This window comes from Tachyglossus aculeatus, chromosome X5 (assembly GCF_015852505.1).
Source record: "Tachyglossus aculeatus isolate mTacAcu1 chromosome X5, mTacAcu1.pri, whole genome shotgun sequence".
Lineage (NCBI taxonomy): Eukaryota > Metazoa > Chordata > Mammalia > Monotremata > Tachyglossidae > Tachyglossus > Tachyglossus aculeatus.
The window spans coordinates 6,500,173-6,506,978 of record NC_052097.1 but is presented as its reverse complement, the minus strand read 5'-3'; the positions used below and the strand labels follow the sequence as shown (position 1 = coordinate 6,506,978).

Below are 6,806 nucleotides of genomic sequence, written 5' to 3'. Positions count from 1 at the left end.
TTTCTGGTGTTTCCATTTATTTCCCCTTGGCAAATCAGATTTTTAAGAAATTCATGACTTCAGGTTATTAAAATTAAGAGGCTCAGGAAACTTGGCACATTTAGTTATTCATTGGAACACTTCCTTTGCAAGAAACATTTTTAAAATGAATAAGAGCTCTTGGCATATGTGTGGGAAGACATTAAGAAAGTCAATTGTATTTATTGAGCACTTACCATGTGCAGAGCACTGTACTGAGTGCTTGGGAGAGTACAATACAAAAACCATTAGGCCCCAGATATTAGAAAAACATGTCAAGGGAATATGCAATACGCAGGTCACCCACTGCTTTGAAAATGTAAGGCTGTAGAAAGATTCGAACCATCAGTCAATCAATCAGCCATGTTGATTCATTATCATTATCATCATCATCATCCTCCTCTAGAATATAAGCTTGTTGTGGGCAGAGAACCTGTCTGCTAATTCTTTTGTATTATAGTCTCTCAAGTGCATAAAACAATGCTCTGCACATAGTATGTGCTTAGTAAATACCATTGATTGATCATTATCATTAATGGAATTTATCAAGCACTTACTCTGTGCAGAGCACTGTACTAAGTGCTTGGGAGAGTACAATATCACAGAGTTGGTAGATACGTTCCCTGTCCACAACAAGCTTACAGCCTAGAGGGGGAGAAATGCAGCCAAAGAGAAGCTAAGTGGAAACAATCCACTGAGGAATTCTAAAGAGAGAATGCTGTATGTGGGAATAGGGTCTAAAGGTAGTTCATAATTCGACACATCCCATGGGCATTTAAGGCGGTCCAGCTCCCATCTACTCAGGGATCTGCCCACCCATCTGGGCAGATGGGTGGACACAGAGTAGGGAGCATGTACTGGCACCCTCAATTTATGCTCCAGAGATATGGGTTGGGGGAATTCCACTTTCTGGTGTGATTCAACTCACAGTAAATGCTCAATAAATACATTGATTGGTTGATTGAATACCCATACACTCCGTCTGCTCCCCAGGACCCAATAGGTTGACCACCACTCTACTCATACCCACAAATGCCACACTCTTACATCACGATATGTGTTCGTTAAGCATTTACTATGTGCCAGGCACTGTATTAAGCACTGGGATAGTTACAAAGTAATCAGGTTGAATACAGTCCCTGTCCACATGAAGTTCACAGTCTTAATCCCCATTTTACAGACATAGGCCCAGCGAAGTTAAGTGACATGCCCAAGGTCACACAGCAGACAAGTGGCAGAGCCAGGACTAGAATCCAAGTCCTTCTGACTCCCAGGCTTGTGCTCTATCAGGCCATGCTGCTTCTTGCTGCATGGAGTAGATGTGAACACAATATGCCAAAACTATGCCTGGATATCAAGGCCTTACCTAGAGTTATCTACTGCCTTTTCATATTATACTAAGGCAGATGAAATTCTGGTTTTTCAAGTTTCAAATGAAGCAATAGGCCTATACCTCATGGTGCTGTGACATATAGAACATCCCTGGGGTTCCTGAGCATTTCAAACATGTCACTTATTCACGTTATATAGTTTCCCAGATGGAAAAGTCCCATTTCTGTCTGAATGGAAGAAAGCAAGGAGAACTGCTGAATTATCCTTTGTCACCAGTGAAGATGTGCACCAGAGTGAACTGGAAAGATTGCTGTATTTTTAAGTATTTTCAAGTCCCAGGAAAAGATGATGACCTTTCCAAGTTTATTTTAGGAATAAAGCTGCCTGTACTAAAAATAATAATCCTTTCTCTGCCTCCTAAGATCACTAAAGCACATCTTCGCAAATGAGGCAGAGAAATAGCCATATGGCTACTGTGGCTTTAATATCTGGTCATGGAACAATTCCTTCTCTTGTTCCATATTGCTAGTTTTCTTTTATCCATTCAATCAACAAAACTGAGCACTTAGTGTGTGCAGAGCATTCTACTGAGCACTTGGGAGAGAACAATACAACAGTTGGTAGACACATTCCCTGGACACGAGCTCACAGTCTAGAGAGGGAAACAGACATTAATATAAATAAATAAATGATGGATGTGTACATGAATGCTGTGAGGCTGAGGGAGGGGTGAATAAAGGTAGCAAATCGGAGCGATGCAGAAGGGAGTGGGAAAAGTGGAGATGAGGACTTAGAGAAGGTCTTTTGGAGGAGATATGCCTTCAATAAGGCTTTGAAGGTGGGGAGTCATTATGTATTGGATATGAAGAGAAAGGGCATTTCAGGCCAGAGGCAGGATGTGGACGAGAGGTCAGTGGCGAGATAGAGGAGACTGAGGTAGAATGAGTAGGTTGGCATTAGAGGAGCAGACTGCGCAGGCTGGGTTATGGTAAAAGAGCAGTGAGGTGGGGTAGGAGCAGGCAAGGTGATTGAGGGCTTTAAAACCGATGGTAAAGAGTTTCTGTTTGATGTGGAGGTGGATGGGCAACCACTGGAGGTTCTTGAGGAGTGGGGAAACATGAACAGAACGTTTTTGTGGAAAAATGATCTGTGCAAAAAGTGAAGTATGGACTGAAGTGGGGAGAGACAGAAGGCAGGAAGATCAGCAAGGAGGCTGGTACGTTAATCAAGGTGGGATAGGAAAAGTGCTTGGATTAATGTGGTAACAGTTTGAATGGAGAGGGAAGGGTGGATTACAAGAGGATTGGAAGACCTCCAGTTTAAACTACTTTATCATTCAATCAATAGTATTTATTGAATACTTTCCATGGGCAAAGAAGTGTACTAAGTGCTGGGGAAAACCCAGAACAGGCTGAATTTGAAGATCTGCAGTAATGTTATCATCTATGAACCTTGCCAGCCTCCTTACTTTGAGCATGGAATGGGGAAAACTTGGAGCTTGCTGAAAAGAAGGGCAAAAGTCAATCAATCCATCATTTGTGAGCCCCATGAGGGAAAGGGTCAGTGTCTAATTCCCACATGTATTCTGTTCCAGCTTTTAGAGCACTGCTTTGCACACAGTAGTGCTTAATAAGTACTATTACTACTCAATCAATGGTATTTATTGAGTGCTTCCTTTTTACAAAGCCCTGTATTAAGAATGTACCGCTTTTCAAATATTTTCTTACCAGCTTGAACCCACCCAGGACAGAAAGTCCATCCAGTATATATATATTTCAAGGGCTCCATTCCCAACCCAGCCAGTTGATAAGGAAAGGACTTTTGGGGAAGTATGTTCGCCTTTCAGGTATTAGACTTCCTTCCATTTAGCCCGCATGTTTTGCAAACAGAGATCACAAATGGTCCCTATTGGCTTAAAGAAAAATTATGTTCCCTGTAGGGGTTTGAACCCTGAGGAGAACCAAGCTCAGGTAGCATTTTAAATCAAGCCATCTTCTAGATGCTGTTAGCAGCCCTGGACACATAGGTAGTAATAGGCAAGTTGAACCCTTTAGTAATTGAAATCTTGTTCCCTGACAGTTTGCATTTAAGTTCTCAGTTGTGAAATAACCGTAACATATACACCTATTCTGTTCTTGCAACTCTGAGCAGGATGCATGGGCTTATATTGTAATGATTCCTCAATACAGTTGTTATTTCCTTTCAGTTGGTGACCCACTTTGGAACCAGTGGAAGTTCAAGTAAACTGAGAGTTGGGCATGCTGACTAATATCAAAATGATTTTCATCCCTCATACTTGGATCTCTAATAGTAGAAAGGTATGTACCATATAATGTACGCTTACAATGTACAGTGTACGTACTGGGGCACAGTACTTTTTCATATTGCAATCATAGGGACAGAATGTGAATACTTCAATATTTTGGAATGTCTGCTTTGGATATTTCAAGAAGAGACATTTTACTTCTTTTCTGAGAAAGGTCTAAAATGCACCCCTCATGCCCAAACTCTCGCAGCCAGTCAGCACCTGGGAGCTATCTGTGAGCCAGTAAGAGAGTTCCCATGCAATTATTTGCCCTGATTTGTGGATCACATTCAACCCAGAAAATCACACTTGGTGAGAAGAATTTTCCCCAATTCCTCACTAGTGTTCTGTCCAGATAACATAATGGGAACATGTATTATAGCAGGGATAATTGGATATGAATCATGAGAACCTAGATTTAAAGGAAAGCTAGAGAACAATTAGGCTAATTGAAGGTTAATCACTGGAACTAGTTACCAAGGGAGATTAAGCAAATTTCTTCCCTAGAGAGCTGTAAAATCAGGCTAGGAATCCAAATAATAGAAGCAGTGTGGCCTGGAGGATAAAGCATGGGCTAGGGAGTCAGAGGAACTGAGTTTTAATCCTGTCTCTGCCGCTTACTTGCTGTGTAACCTTGGATGAATCTCATAACTTCTCTGGTGTCTGTTTCCTTATCTGTAAAATGGGATTCAATTCCTGTTCTCCCTCCTACTGAGGCTGTGAGCTAAGTAAGGAACAGAGACTGTGTTGGACCTGATTGTCGTGTATCTACCTCAGCACTCGATACATGGCTTGGCACAGAGTGAGTACTTAACAAATACCACAATTATTAGTATTATTATTAGCTGTTGGAAGTGTTTAAATTCATTATTATCTGTAGGCAAAGAAATAGACTAATAGCCTGAAATAAGGATCCTGGGGCCTAATCGTCAATCATCAAATGTTCACTCATCAATAATCTCATTTGTTAAAAATTTCTAATCATCAATATCTCTTCCTAGCCCCAAACCAAATTTTAACCCTTATTCTAAGTCCTAATCACAAACTTGGCCCCTTCACTAAACTGGGCCCTGATTCTCTAGCCCAGTGAGGTTTCTCTTGTGTTGGGGTGTCAATAGATTGATTTCCATCTTTTGAAATGGACAGTTGCAATTAGATTCCAATTCAACTGAGGTGATTTGAGGTGCCCCTATTCAGAGGCTATTGTGATGTCCTGTAACTGATTCTGTTATTCTTTGATTCAGACAGCCCCTTGTTTGTCACTGATGCCTGGCAGATAATCCTCAATGAGTCTAGGTAGAATAAGGAAGGGTTATCACTGCCTAATGGACTCAGATTTCAGACCGCTCCAAAATTCAATTTATTCAACTAGCACATGAGTCCTGGAGCTTGGTTAATTTGGAAACAGAACCTAAAATGAGTGGATTTAGATTTTCTGTTTAAGCAGGATGAATTCATTCTGATTATCATCACAAATGTATTAAAGTCCAGCTGACTAGCCCTATACTTAGCTCTCTAAAAAGTACAATTAGTACAAGGCCATCCCTGCCCTCCAGTAAGGCACAATTAGAGCACATTGTATGAGAGCTGCCTATAGTCAATCTATCAGTTAGAGAACACCTCCTGTGTGCAGAGAGAGTATTGTTCTTGGAAGAATACAATAGAATTACAGGACGTGATCCCTGGCCTCAAGGAGCGTACCATCTAGGGAAGAAAGGCAGACAAAAATGATTTCCAAGTCGTTTACTTAAATTATGCTACGTCATATTTTACTGTCCTAGGCATTGCCATCTCATGTAAGATCAGTTCCCTTCTAATGTCCCACAACCCCTGGCAGGTTCCCAGCATGCCATTCTTTCCTCTCCAGCAGGACTAGAAATTTAGAACTGGTGCTACCTTCTGAGGACTTTGGGCTCTTTGATGGTCTTGCCTCACGCTGGTTCATGCCATGTGAGACTTGAGGCTAAGACCGACCAAACAAAAAGTAACCTTCAGTGGTTTTTGGAGAAATCAGCAAAGTGAGGGATGACATAACTATCATAACCAAATAATTTGTGTCCTTATCATTGCCCACTGAAAATTTCCACCACTGAAAGAGTGCCACTGAATTCTTCCAGAGTAATTTGAGATGTTATGAAATGTTCAAGTTAACCTTAGGGTACAACCCAGGATGTTGACTGATCAAAGAGCAGACAGATAATAATAATAGTGATAAAAACTGTGGTATTTGTTAAGCACTTACTGTGTGCCAAATACTATACTAAGTGCTGGGGTGGATATAAGTTAATCAGGTCAGACATAGTCCCTGTTCCACATAGTACTCATGGCCTAACTAGGTGGGAGAACAGGTATTGAATCCCAGTTCTACAGATAAGGGAGCTGAGGCACAGCAAAGTTAAGTGACTTGCCCAAGGTCATACAGCAGACAAGTGGCAGAACTGGGATTAGAACCCAGGTCTTCTGACTCCCAGGCCCATGCTCTTTTGTCTGGGCCATTCAAAAGTAGGGTCTTAGGAAATCCCATTTCAACTATAGCAAAACTCAAAAGGAGTTCATTTCTTCAAAATGAATGGTGAATAACCAAACAAGCTAGTGGAAGCCTAAGTGAAGTTATGGCAACTTGATGATCAATCAATCAGTGATACTTGCAGAGTGCATGGAGATTAGTCCATGGAATATGATGGAAGTTTGCTCCCAGAATAAGAAACTAGATTCTACATGTTAGATCAAGTCTTTGCCCTGGGGAGTAATTATCCTGACTCCCAGTTATTAAAGCAGTTGTGATGTTGGGGAAGCAGCGTGGCGCATTGAAAAGAGCACAGTCTTGGGAGTCAGAGGTCATGGGTTCTAATACCAGCTCCGCCGCTTGTCAGCTGTGTGACTTTGGGCAAATCACTTAACTTCTCTGTGCCTCAGTTACCTCATCTGGAAAATGGGGATTAAGACTTTGAGCCCCACGTGGGACAACCTGATCACCTTGTATCCTCCCCAGCAGTTAGAACAGTGCCTTGAACATAGTAAGAGCTTAACAAATGCCATCATTATTATGTCTTAAGAGACTCCACAAGGGAGCAGCTACTGAAATTCAATGTTTTCAGTGAACCCAAGGTTATGATATTCAGTAGTTATGTAAGATAAAGAGTTGAGAGCT

At 41.4% G+C, this 6,806-nt stretch overlaps 1 protein-coding gene across 1 annotated transcript in view; it reads left to right on the top strand.

Moving 5' to 3' along the window:
• The first annotated feature begins 3,562 nt into the window (after positions 1-3,562).
• Positions 3,563-6,806, top strand: part of KLHL8 (kelch like family member 8) — a 73,473-nt gene continuing 70,229 nt past the window's right edge. The window contains exon 1 of the mRNA XM_038769215.1: positions 3,563-3,668. The gene's annotated coding sequence lies outside the window, so the exon portion shown is untranslated. The remainder of the gene's footprint in view (positions 3,669-6,806) is intronic.